The 14,540-nt window shown below is 45.6% G+C and overlaps 1 protein-coding gene across 2 annotated transcripts in view; it reads right to left on the reverse strand.

Annotated features, from left to right (window-relative positions):
- Positions 1-11,102, reverse strand: part of LOC144507954 (transcriptional regulator QRICH1-like) — a 43,459-nt gene extending 32,357 nt beyond the window's left edge. Inside the window, exon 1 of one of the 2 annotated variants that reach the window (XM_078235553.1) lies at positions 10,967-11,102. The gene's annotated coding sequence lies outside the window, so the exon portion shown is untranslated. Of the gene's footprint in view, positions 1-10,911 lie in introns of both variants that reach the window. The other variant, XM_078235552.1, reaches the window with a different exon arrangement.
- Between the last annotated feature and the right edge of the window lie 3,438 nt (positions 11,103-14,540).

A 14,540-nucleotide genomic window follows, 5' to 3' on the forward strand; every position in this document is an offset into this window, starting at 1 on the left:
CAAAGGAGTGGTGACCTGAATCCCCAGGATCCCGGAATACCATCATCGGTTTGTTGTTCTCTTGACTGCCACCGCCAAAAAGAGAATTCCCAAGGTTTCAGAGATGAATAGACTCCCTGCTGAATAATGGAAACCCAGAACCTACTCTGGCAATATAATCAGTCTGGCAGCCTACAGGTTGCAAAGACCCTGCTCGAGTCTGTAGATTCAGTCAGATTGCCCTCACAAAACACCCTCCAGAGGAAACTCAAGGACCAGTGAAGCCCTCGTAGACCTGTCATTGGCTTACGACGCTATCTGGATTATGGACCGGATGCTGAAACTCAAGGATAACCCCCTGCCCCAAAATACAATGCCTGCTTTAGACAATGCTGAGCCATAGACAGCTACATGCCCATCCAGGCGACAAAGTCAGCTCATCTCAATCCCTCAACAACCGACTGCCACAAGGATCAGTACTGGCACCAATGCTTTTCAACATCTATATGAGCAACATGCCACTAGCAAAGTCATGCAAATTTGCACTGGCAGACAATCTTGCCCTGGCAACACAAGCAACCACCTTTAGCAACATTGAGTCCACCTGAACAGGGAATTCAACATAATGTTTGAGTACTTCCAGACATGGTGGCTCAAACCAAACCACCAAAACAATAGTCACTGCTTTTCATCTCGATAACAAGAATACTAAACACACCTGGAATATGGCCTTCTGAAGCAACGACATGACCCCAATCCGACATACCTCACAGTGAAGCTGGAATGCTGTTAACCTTCCACAACTACCTATAGAAGGTAGCCATCAAGACCAAGTTAAGAATCAACTTGATCCAGAAACTGGCAAATACCAGCTGGAGAGCCTCAGCACCAGTACTACAGATGACTGCACTGGCCTGTATACTCCATAGCTCAGTACTCTGCACCAATATGAACCAGAAGTAGCCAGACTCGAGTGGTTGATGTTCAAGTGAATACTGCAATGAGATGCATCACTGGAATCCTCAAGTCGACTTCGACACCCTAGCTACCTATGCCAGCACACATTGCTCTCCCACAAACACACAACTATCGTCCGGTGGCTCTGACATCCATCATTATTAAGTGCTTTGAAAGGTTAGTCATGGCTACCAGATTGCCCGGATCCACTAAAGTTCACCTTTTGCCACAACAGATCCACAACAGACGCCACCTTCCTGGCCCTACACGCAGCCCTGGAAACCTAGATAACAAAGACATCTATGTCAGACTCTTATTCATAGACTGCAGCTCAGCCTTTGACACCATTATTCCTACGAGACTCATCTTCAAACTTTGTGGCCTGGACTCAGCTCCTCCTTCTGCAACTGGATCCTAGACTTCCTAACCCAAAGACCGCAGGCAGTAAGGATAGGCAACACCTCCTCCATGATCATCCTCAACTCCGGTACTCCGCAAGGCTGTGTCCTCAGCCCCTTACTGTACTCCTTATATACCAACGACTGTGTGGCCAAATTCCCCTCCAACTCAATTTTCAATTTCATAGGGTTGGATCTCAAACAATGACGAGACACAGTACAGGAAAGAGATAAATAATCTGGTGAACTGATGCAACAACAACAATCTCTCTCTCAATGTCAACAAAATGAAGGAGGTAGTCAGGAAGCATAGTGGAGGACATGCCCCTGTCTACATCAATGGGGACAAAGTAGAAATGGTTGAGAGTTAAGGTTTTAGGTGTCCAGTTCACCAACAACCTCTTCTGGTCCCTCCATGCAGACATTATAGTTAAGAAAGCCCATCAATGTCTCTACTTTCTCAGGAGACTAAGGAAATTTAGCATGTCCGCTCCAGCTCCCACCAACTTCTACAGATGCACCATAGAAAGCATTCTTTCTGGTTGTACCACAGCGTGGTAAGGCTCCTGCTCGGTCCAAGACCGCAAGAAACTACAAAGGGTCGTGGATGAAGCCTAGTCCATTACTCAAACCAGCCTCCCATCCATGGACACTGTCTACACTTCCTCAGAAAAGCAGCCAGCATAATCAAGGATCCCAAGCACCCTGGACATCCTCTCTTCCATCTTCTTCCGTAGGGAAAGAGATACAAAAGTCTGAGATCATGTACCAACTGACACCAAAACAGCTTCTTCCCTGCTGCCATCAGACTTTTGAACAGACCTACCTTGGATTAAGTTGATCTTTCTCTACACCCTAGCTATGACTGTAACACTACCTTCTGCACTTCTCTTTTCCTTCCCTATGTATGGTATGCTTTGTCCGTATAGCGCGCAAGAAACAATACTTTTCACTGTATACTAATACACGTGACAATAATAAATCAAATGCAAATTAAAAACTCACCTATTCAAGACTCTGCTCACCCAGAACAGACCACGGAACATATAATGACTCAAGTCCCAACTCATAAATACAAAGGACGTATTGAAGCATCACACATCACCATCCCTGACACAATATCCTGGCTTGACCATGTTGATGTAAAATTATAATGAAGAATAACCAATTCAATTCAAATGATATCAAGAAGTGGCTGAAGGCACAGGATACCGCAAAGGCAATGGGTCCTGACAACATTCAGCAGTACTGAAGACTTGTGCTCCACAACTAACTGCACTCCCAGCCAAACTGTTCCAGTATAATGACAACACTCGCACCCATCTGATAATATGGAAAATTGTCCAGATATGTCCTAACCACAAAAAGCAGGACAAATTCAACGCAGCCAATTACCACACCCAAAGTGATGCAAGGTACCAGTGACAGTGCCTTCTTAGCAATAACCTGCTCACTAACATTGACTCTGGGTTCCACCAGAGATACTAAGTTCCTGACCTCATTAAAGTTTTGGTTCAAACATGAACAAAAGAGCTGAACTCCAGTGGTAAGGTGAAAGTAACTTCCCTTGACATCAGGACAGCATTTGACCTGCCTCGTACATCTCCTTTAGGGAGAAGGTTTAAAGGAGATGTACAAGGCAAGTTTTCTTTTAAACACAGAAGGTGGTACGTGCCTGGAAATCGCTGCCGGAGGTGGTAGTGGAAGCAGATACAATAGTGACTTTCAAGGGGCGTCTTGACAAATACATGAATAGGATGGGAATAGAGGGATACGGTCCCTGGAAGGGTAGGGGGCTTTTGTTCAGTCGGGCAGCATGGTCAGCGCAGGCTTGGAGGGCCGAAGGGTCTGTTCCTATGCTGTGATTTTCTTTGACTGAGTGTCACAACAAGGAGCCCTAGCAAAACTGGAGTCAATGAGAATCGGGAGAAAACTCTCCCCTGGTTGGAGTCATACCTCGTACAAAAAGGAAGATGGTTTTTAGAAGTCCATAAGACCATAAGACATAGGAGCGGAAGTAAGGCCATTCGGCCCATCGAGTCCACTCCACCATTCAATCATGGTTGATTTCAACTCCATTTACCCGCTCTCTCCCCATAGCCCTTAATTCCTCGAGAAATCAAGAATTTATCAATTTCTGTCTTGAAGACGCTCAACGTCTCGGCCTCCACAGCCCTCTGTGGCAATGAATTCCACAGACCTACCACTCTCTGGCTGAAGAAATTTCTCCTCATCTCTGTTCTAAAGTGACTCCCTTTTATTCTAAGGCTGCACCCCCGCGTCCTAGTCTCCCCTGCTAATGGAAACAACTTCCCTACGTCCATCCTATCTAAGCCGTTCATTATCTTGTAAGTTTCTATTAGATCTCCCCTCAACCTCCTAAACTCCAATGAATATAATCCCACGATCCTCAGACGTTCATCGTATGTCAGGCCTACCATTCCTGGGATCATCCGTGTGAATCTCCGCTGGACCCGCTCCAGTGCCAGTATGTCCTTCCTGAGGTGTGGGGCCCAATCATCTCAGGGCTGGGACTTTGCTGCAGGAGTTCCTCATACTAGGCCTAACATCTTTTTCAGCTGCTTCATCAATATCCTTACATCCATTAGAAGGTTAGAAGTGGGGATGTTTGCTGATGATTGCACAATGTTCAACACCATTCACAGCTCCTCTGATACCGAAGCAGTCCATGTCCAAATGCAGCAAGACTCGGGCAACATTCAGGCTTGAACTGATAAGTAACAATTAATTTCTGTGCACAAGTGCCTAGCAATAACCATCTCCAACAAGAGTGGATCTCACCATCCCCACTTGACATTCAAAAAATCACCATTGCTGAGCTCCCACTATCAACAGCCTGGGAGTTGCTATCAATCAGAAACTGGACCAGCCATATAATTCCGGTGGATACAAGAGCAGGTCAGAGGTTGGAAATTCTGCAGCAAGTAACTCATTTCCTGACTCCACAAGGCCTGTCCATCATCTACAAGGCTCAAGACAGGAGTCTGCTGGAAGACTCTCCACTTGTCTAGATGAGCGCCGCTTCAACAACATTCAAAAAGTTCAACACCATTCAGGACAAAGTAAGCTCGATTGACACACCATCCACCAACTTAAACATCCACTCCCTCCACCACCACCACACAGTGGATGTGCAAGAGGCTAGAATTAAATGGACACAGGAGATCTTATAGGGCTGTAGAAATGGGGAGATTTAAAAACAAGGATGAAAATTTTAAAATTGAGGCTTGAGAGTCAATCAATGCATGTCAGCAAGCACAGAAGTGATGGGTGAACTGGTAGAAGTTAATACACAGACAGCAAAGGTTATAGAAGTGAAACATGGGAAAACATTGGAATGGTCAAATCTAGAAATAACATACGCATAGACAAAGGTTTCAACAAAAAAATGAACCAAAGTCGGATCAGTGACTGGACATATTACCAAAGTGGAAGTAGGCAACCTTGGTGATAGAGCCAATACGCGATCAGAAACCCATCTCAGCATTAAATAGGATGCCAAGGTTGCGAACAGTCTAGCTCAGCTTCACACAGTTGCCAGGGGAAGGAATGGCTTTGGTGGCTAGTGAACAGAGTTCAAAACGGGACCAAAAATAATGGCTTTGGTCTTTCCACTATTGAACTGTAAGAAATTTTCGCTCATCCAGTACTGGATGCTTGACAAATCATAGATAATAGAGTGGTTGACAGAGATGGTCGTGAAGCAGAACTAGATGTCAACAACATACATGTACATCCTGACGTGTTTTCAGATGATGTCATGAGAGACACATACACATAAAAAATAGATCCTTCAGAGACTCCAGAGGGAATGGTGTGGAAGTGGAAAGACTAATCACTGCAGGTGACTCCCTAGCTACGGTTGGATAGATAATAGAACAAGACAAAGGCATTCCCACTTAACCAACAGAGGAAAGGAGGAGGATATCCAGAGATAACAAAGATATGGGTGAGGGTTTCAGCAGATGAGCTGAGGTAAGGATGGAAATGAACAATGATAGATTGTTCAAGATACATGGGGTCAGAAGCCCAGGTGAATCAATAGGATATCTAATCTGTAAACAGGCCAGTTCATGAGAAAATACATGGAAGGCTTTTATTTTGCCAACAATCTTAATGATACTTTCAAAACATGTTTTTGGTGTTATATGAATTGTAACATTGCGCATTCAAATTGGATACATAACAATAGCAACCTTAGTTCAAAAAAAAATCAACGACTGAGAAGGATTTTGGGATGTTTTGAAGCTCTTTCCTTAATAAATCATGTCCATGTACAATTCACAAGACCACCATGGAAATCATAATATCACAGAAACCCTACAGTGCAGAAAGAGGCCACCTGGCCCATCGAGTCTGCACCGACCACAATCCCACCCAGGCCCTACCGCCATATCCCTACACATTTACCCGCTAATCCCTCTAACCTACGCATCTCAGGACACTAAGGGGCATTTTAGCATGGCCAATCAACCTAACCCGCACATCTTTGGACTGTGGGAGGAAACCGGAGCACCCGGAGGAAACCCACGCAGACATGAGGAGAATGTGCAAACTCCACACAGACAGTGACCCAAGCCGGGAATCGAACCCAGGTCCCTGGAGCTGTGAAGCAGCAGAGCTAACCACTGTGCTACCATGCCGCCCCACTTAGCCCACTTAGGAAAGACAAACAACACACCTGTGACCACACTTCACATAACTAAGTTTCTGTTTAAACATGATATAGTGCTATTTATAAAATGCATGATAATTTGCACTACAAGCCAACTCCATCCTGAATACAATGTGCACTTCAATTGCCACTCTGTTTTATTACATTTCTTAAATTTCAAAACTTACAGGTTAATTCACAAAGAATTATAAATGCTTCATTCTGGTAGAACACAGAACAGTACAGCACAGAACAGGCCCTTCGGCCCACGATGTTGTGCCGAGCTTTATCTGAAACCAAGATCAAGCTATCCCACTCCCTATCATCCTGGTGTGCTCCATGTGCCTATCCAATAACCGCTTAAATGTTTCTAAAGTGTCTGACTCCACTATCACTGCAGGCAGTCCATTCCACACCCCAACCACTCTCTGCGTAAAGAACCTACCTCTGATATCCGTCCTGTATCTCTCACCACGAACCCTATAGTTATGCCCCCTTGTAATAGCTCCATCCACCCGAGGAAATAGTCTTTGAACGTTCACTCTATCTATCCCCTTCATCATTTTATACACCTCTATTAAGTCTCCCCTCAGCCTCCTCCGCTCCAGAGAGAACAGCCCTAGCTCCCTCAACCTTTCCTCATATGACCTACCCTCCAAACCAGGCAGCATCCTGGTAAATCTCCTCTGCACTCCTTCCAGCGCTTCCACATCCTTCCTATAGTGAGGTGACCAGAACTGCACACAATATTCCAAATGTGGTCTCACCAAGGTCCTGTACAGTTGCAGCATAACCCCACGGCTCTTAAACTCCATCCCCCTGTTAATAAAAGCTAACACACTATAGGCCTTCTTCACAGCTCTATCCACTTGACTGGCAACCTTTAGAGATCTGTGGATATGGACCCCAAGATCTCTCTGTTCCTCCACAGTCTTCAGAACCCTACCTTTGACCCTGTAATCCACATTTAAATTTGTCCTACCAAAATGAATCACCTCACATTTATCAGGGTTAAACTCCATTTGCCATTTTTCAGCCCAGCTTTGCATCCTATCTATGTCTCTTTGCAGCCTACAACACCCCTCCACCTCATCCACTACTCCACCAATCTTGGTGTCATCAGCAAATTTACTGATCCACCCTTCAGCCCCCTCCTCTAAGTCATTAATAAAAATCACAAAGAGCAGAGGACCAAGCACTGATCCCTGCGGCACACCGCTAGCAACCTGCCTCCAATCCGAAAATTTTCCATCGAACACCACCCTCTGTCTTCGGTCAGACAGCCAGTTGCCTATCCAATCGGCCAACTTTCCCTCTATCCCACACCTCCTCACTTTCATCATAAGCCGACCATGGGGGACCTTATCAAACGCCTTACTAAAATCCATGTATATGACATCAACTGCCCTACCTTCATCAACACACTTAGTTACCTCCTCAAAAAATTCTATCAAATTTGTGAGGCACGACTTGCCCTTCACGAATCCGTGCTGACTATCTCGGATTAATCCGCATCTTTCTAAATGGTCGTAAATCCCATCCCTAAGGACCCTTTCCATCAATTTACCAACCACCGAAGTAAGACTAACCGGTCTATAATTACCAGGGTCATTTCTATTCCCTTTCTTAAACAGAGGAACAACATTCGCCATTCTCCAGTCCTCTGGCACCATCCCCGTGGACAGCGAGGACCCAAAGATCAACGCCAAAGGCTCTGCAATCTCATCCCTTGCCTCCCAAAGAATCCTAGGATACATTTCATCAGGCCCAGGGGACTTATCGACCTTCAGTTTATTCAAAACTGCCAAGACATCCTCCCTCCGAACATCTATTTCCTCCAGCCTATTAGCCTGTAACACCTTCTCTTCCTCAAAAACATGGCCCCTCTCCTTGGTGAACACTGAAGAAAAGTATTCATTCATCACCTCGCCTATCTCTACTGACTCCATACACAAGTTCCCACTACTGTCCTTGACCGGCCCTAACCTCACCCTGGTCATTCTTTTATTCCTCACATAAGAGTAAAAAGCCTTGGGGTTTTCCTTGATCCGACCCGCCAAGGACTTCTCATGTCCCCTCCTAGCTCTCCTAAGCCCCTTTTTCAGCTCATTCCTTGCTAACTTGTAACCCTCAATCGAGCCATCTGAACCTTGTTTCCTCATCCCTACACAAGCTTCCCTCTTCCTTTTCACAAGACATTCCACCTCTTTTGTGAACCATGGTTCCCTCACTCGGCCATTTCCTCCCTGCCTGACAGGAACATACCTATCAAGGACATCCAGTATTTGTTCCTTGAAAAAATTCCACTTTTCATTAGTTCCTTTCTCTGACAGTTTCTGTTCCCAACTTATGCCCCCTAATTCTTGCCTAATCGCATCATAATTACCCCTCCCCCAATTGTAAACCTTGCCCTGCCGTACGGCCCTATCCCTCTCCATTGCAATAACAAAAGACACCGAATTGTGGTCACTATCTCCAAATTGCTCTCCCACAACCAAATCTAACACTTGGCCCGGTTCATTTCCCAGTACCAAATCCAATGTGGCCTCACCTCTAGTCGGCCCATCCACATATTGTGTCAGGAAACCCTCCCGCACACACTGCACAAAAACTGCCCCATCCAAACTATTTGACCTACAAAGGTTCCAATCAATATTTGGAAAGTTAAAGTCCCCCATGACAACTACCCTGTGACCCCCACACATATCCATAATCTGCTTAGCAATTTCTTCCTCCACATCTCTATTACTATTTGGGGGCCTATAGTAAACTCCTAGCAACGTGACCGCTCCTTTCCTATTTCTAACTTCAGCCCATATTACCTCAGTGTGCAGATCCCCCACGAAGTGCCTTTCCGCAGCCGTTAAACTATCCTTGATTAACAATGCCACTCCTCCACCTCTTTTACCAGCTTCCCTACACTTACTGAAACATCTATACCCCGGAACGTCCAACAACCATTCCTGTCCTTGTTCTACCCACGTCTCCGTAATGGCCACAACATCGTAGTCCCAAGTACCAATCCACGCCCCAAGTTCATCTACCTTGTTCCGGATGCTCCTTGCATTGAAGTAGACACACTTCAACCCACCTTCCTGTCTACCAGTACCCACCCTTGACCCTGATACCTTCCCCAATACCTCACCACCTTCACTGACTTCTGGACTACAACTCCCTTTCCCACTCCCCTGACAAATTAGTTTAAACCCCCCTGAAGAGCCGTAACAAATTTCCCTCCGAGGATATTGGTGCCCCTCTGGTTCAGGTGCACCCCGTCCTGTTTGTACAGGTCCCACCTTCCCCAGAACGTGTTCCAATTATCCACGTATCTGAAACCCTCCCTCCTACACCATCCCTGCAACCACATATTTAACTGCACTCTCTCCCTGTTCCTCAACTCGCTATCACGTGGTACCGGCAACGTACCAGAGATGACCACATGTTTCGTCTTGGCTCTCAGCTTCCAACCCAGCTCCAGAAATTCCTGCTTTAAATCCCCGTCCCTTCTCTTACCTATGTCATTGGTACCAATGTGCACCACGACTTGTGACTGTTTCCCCTCCCCCTTCAGAATCTGGAAAACACGGTCTGAGACATCACGGACCTTGGCATCCGGTAGGCAACATACCATCCGTGAGTCTCTTTTGCTGCCACAGAACCTCGCGGATGTGAAGATCAAAGTTGCTTATTGTATTGGTGACTTTGATGCATGCTGTGTTAAGACCAAAATCAGCCACCATGACTTGGGTTCATATTCAGATTGCCATCATTTTAATTGCCAATTGCCATAATTTTACAGAATAGCTCAGTTTGAGATTAAAATAAATAACACCATTTGGTTATTTATGAATTTGTCATCTACTCGGAAGACTTGCTTTGACCAAATTTACTGTACAACATTCCTGTGTGCTAAAAAGTAAATAGAATTCCTGTTGTTTGTATAACAATTATAAGGGAAGTACTTCTTACATCAGTCATATTTGATTAGATCAAAAACAATCCAACTGTCAGTGCACAATCCGCAAGGAACTAACATTGATGTTATCCTCAAGCAGATCACTTTACAAGCTAAAATTAAAAACCATACAACATTGTTGAAAATTTAAGAATAAATGGAATCAACTAATCCTGCCTGGCACTTATATTTTTAAGAGACACTAAATCAAGCTGATCAGCTGTCTTGGTTGAGAGAACATTTATATTATACCTATATTGTTCTAATTTTAAACTGCTTACACATTTCAGGGGATGTTGTAAAATGCTCCTGTGCTTTCCTCTCGAATTAAACAGTAATTCTACAGCCAAAAATGCACCAGGCAAGAACAGGCCTCATAAAGCAATAGTGCTTTTAAAAAAAACAAATTGACAGATCTGATCATTCGTTTCCTTAACAATTGTGATTTTTAGGGAGGGAAGGGGGGGGGGAAAGTTTGCCCAGCTGCACTGCCCTCTTACAAAGGAAAAATACATTCACCCTGCAGATTTTAAGTTGAAAAATAAGGAATTAAAAGAAACAGAATCAAAACCCACCAGGCACATATAAAATAGTGAAAACAAAGGAATTCATGGCCATGGAGGAATGAGTTATGGATCTGTCATCCACAGATCAACAGCTGTAGGCCTCAACCCTGGCCCCCGTACCTTTCTCCCAGGAAAGATGTGGGTCGAGGGAGAAATGTTTTTGTTGAGCCGGGAGGCTGCAGGAGCCAGCCGTGCCCCTGCCCCGTGTCCCTGCTGAAATGATGCTCGCAGTTGGCGAGCTAAAGAAAGCCCCAGAAACATGCGGCTCCTGAGAGCAGCGGGGCCCAGCCGCAGGAGTTCCCCTGACTTTAAACTGAAAGATGCCATTCCTGCTCCCTCCCTCCCCCCCCCGGGGTGTTTCCTTTTTATTTTCGCTTTTACCTTTTTTTTGTGTGTGTGCGCGTGTATATGTTGTCCTGATTTCCACAGTCCCTACCTACGGCCCGAGGGCGACGACCAACATCGGGGGAGAGTGATGGGGGGGGAAGGGAAGCCACCGACAGGGAAAAACCGCCACCGGAGTGACTTCGCCGTCCACGCGCATGCGCGCCTCCCGCTAGCTTTTCTATGGAAAAGAGGAGGAGCTTCGGATCCCCCCCCCCCACGAGGCGCGCAGGCGCGGCACCCACCGGCGGCTCCTGTTTCTCCTCGGCCCGCAGAGCGCAGAGCGCAGGCGCGGCACCCGCTCACACCCACCACCCCCCCTTTGCTCGTAGAGCGCAGGCGCGGCGCCCGGCGCCCGCCGCCGGCCGGCTCGACACCCTCGCAAGAAGCGCAGGCGCAGCAGCCGACATTGGCGAACCTGAGAGCCGATGTTGGTCCTGGCCCCGCCCCGTGACGCGGCTTCAGCGAGCGGCCAATCAGGAGCGGGAGAGCCGCGCGGCGCGTGGCTGCTGTCAGAAGGTTGATACATTTTTGTGCAGTGGGTCCCTGTGGGGCTGCTGAGCCAAGTGCTGGGCTGATTTAATGGGAGACACTCACTGCATTCTGCTGATCTATGGTCAGGCCTTTGCAAACTGAAATGCAAATGGAGTGGGAGGCTGCTTGGTAGCTGCACCATGATTCTTCACTGTCATCAGGAGATCCAAGTGGCGCGAACAGATGTTTGTCCATTGGTACCATGTCAATATTCAGAGTATAAGATGTGTTAATTAGTCCATTCCTTTAGACGGATCTCTAAATCCCCACAGTGCACCCTCCAGTTCTTTTTTCCTAAATGCATTCAGGGATTTGCCTCCATTCTCTTAGAATCCCTACAGTGCAGAAAGAGGCCATTCAGCCCGCACCAACAACAATCCCAACCCCATAACCCCATGTATTTATCCTGCTACTCCCCCTGACACTAAGGGGCAATTTATCATAGGTAATCAACCACCCCACACATCTTTGGACTGAAGAAACCAGAGCACCCAGCAGAAACCCACGTAGAATCAATCATAGAATCCCTACAGTACAGAAGAAGGTCATTCGGCCCACTGAGTCTGTACCAACCCAGGCCCTATTCCCATAACCCTCATTTACCCTGCTAATCCCCCTGACACTAGGGTCAATTTGGCATGGCCAATCAACCTAACCTGCACATTTTTGGACTGTGAGAGGAAACTGGAGCACCCAAAGGAAGCCCATGGAGACACAGGGAGAAAGTGCAAACTCCACACAGTGACCTGAAGCTGGAATTGAACCTGAGTCCATGGCGCTGTGAGGCATCAGTGCTAGCCACTGCGCCACAGTGCCTGGCTGGAAATTTATTCTACATGTTGATCAGTTGAGTTGCTTTCTTCCCCATACCAGCTCTCGTTGTAAATGCATCACTCTTCAAGTGATGTGCCTGCCCCTTTTAAAATCATCAGTTTTGTTTTCAAAATAACAAGTTTGAGCATTCTTTAGCTTGGCCAACATTTGGCTGCTTGTTCACCATTTATCTGGTGAGATTAAGTATCAGGAAATTAGGTCTCTGGCCTTAATACATTCACACATCGCCTGATCTCCCAACGGGAAATATGATGATCAAATGTAGGCCTTGCTGTAGCCACAGTACTCTTCTCACCAATTTGAAACGTGTGCCTCTGGGAAATGGGAAAACCTGAATTTTTTTTAAAGCTAAGTTATTATTTGTGATTGAAAACCAATTGTGCCCCATGCTGAGGAGTGGGGGGGGGGGGGGGGGGGTTTACATTTTTTATTTTCATTTCATTTTAAATTGTGTGCTTGTAATAGACAGTAACTAAACTCACAACATCAGGTTAAAGTCCAACAGGTTTATTTGATAGCACAAGTTTTCAGAATGCTGCCATTTCATCAGGTGAGTTAGGTGGGACAGCGCTCCGAAAGCTTGTACAGCCAAATAAATCTGTTGGACTTTAAGCTGGTGTTGTGAGACTTCTTACTGTGCCTACCCCAGTCCAACACCGGCATCTCCACATCATGTAATAGACAGAGTGCAGACCATGCTTAATCATGCTTGCAAAACCCAAAACAAAATGTTTACTGTTCAATGCAATTTCATGATTGGGAAGCATTTATTGAACAATCCTTAGTGCGCTAATAGCTACATGAACACCAATTTAAGATAATTCGTCCAAGTCATAATGTGCCCCACTTGGGCAGCACGGTGGCACATTGGTAGCACTGCTGCCTCACAGCACCAGCGTCCCAGGTTCAATTCCGGCCTCGGGAGACTGTCTGTGTGGAGTTTGCACATTCTCCCTGTGTCTGCGTGGGTTTCCTCCGGGTGCTCCAGTTTCCTCCCATAATCCAAAGATGTGCGGGTTAGGTTGATTGGCTATGCTAAATTGACCCTAATGTCAGGGGGGTTAGCAGGGTAAATGTGTGGTGTTATGGGAGTGTAGGGCCAGGGTGGGATTGTGGTCGGTACAGACTCGATGGGCTGAATGGCCTCCTTCTGTACTGTAGGGATTCTATGACTCTATGATTTATGCTTGCTTGATGTGACTCCTGGATGAGTACATGATTTATGCTTGCTTGATGAGACTCCTGGATGAGTACATGATTTATGCTTGCTTGATGAGACTCCTGGATGAGTACATGGGACTTAATAGGATGGAGGGTTATAGGTAGGCCTAAAAGGTAGGGATATGTTCAGCACAACTTGTGGGGCCGAAGGGCCTGTTTTGTGCTGTAGTTTTTCTATGTTTCTATGTGACAGACATTCATACACAGGGACTCACTCTCTGTTCAGATGCCCATTTCCCAGAGAGGCATGCATTTTAAATAGATGAGATGAATCTTCAATTAATTATAAGAAATCTGTTTGGAGACATTTGAAAAAATTGGGTATGTACATGTTCAAAGGAATATGTTGTTTTATTCAATCAACCAATCATTAGAGCATAGGGTCTACGTATCTGGCATCACACCGGCACTGAAATTCATAAATGATATTGCTCAATTGTGTGGAAGGCAAAAGATCAGTGGAGAATGTCAGGAAAACAGAGGTAGTATTGTTAAATATTAAAAATAAGGTATACTTTTAATTGAGTTTAATTTAGTGTTGCTGTGTAAGGAAAGGTAAAGCTATAGTTTGATTCATGCTAAACAAAGCTGTTTGCATCTGGGTGTTTTTGGTTTGAAGTAAAACTGCTTCTATTGTGCTTAGAGCGTGTTATGGTGTCAAAAGTAAACAAGCTGGGGAGAAATATATAGTTGTTGCTTAGCAGCCAGGGGTACCTTTAGGGTAGGAATGCTTTTTGAGTGTGATTTTAAATGAATTCATCAGCAGTTGGTTTTAGAAGGCTAGAGAGGGAACATCTCTCTCAAATTTACCAGATGAAAAGCCATACCATTGAGTAATGGTTGAGAAAACAAGTGCAGGAAACTTAAAGAACAGATAATTAAGGAAACTAGAGAAATGAAAAGAAGTTTCCAAGAAGTCTGTAGTTAAAGAAACAAAGAGGGAAAAGGGATATTGTTTATGGAAGTTAAAGTCAGACCTGGGAAGAGAAAAGCTGATGAGGCTGACTACAGACAAGTCACATACCTGAAGAAGTTGT

Source organism: Mustelus asterias, chromosome 19 (genome assembly GCF_964213995.1).
Source record: "Mustelus asterias chromosome 19, sMusAst1.hap1.1, whole genome shotgun sequence".
Lineage (NCBI taxonomy): Eukaryota > Metazoa > Chordata > Chondrichthyes > Carcharhiniformes > Triakidae > Mustelus > Mustelus asterias.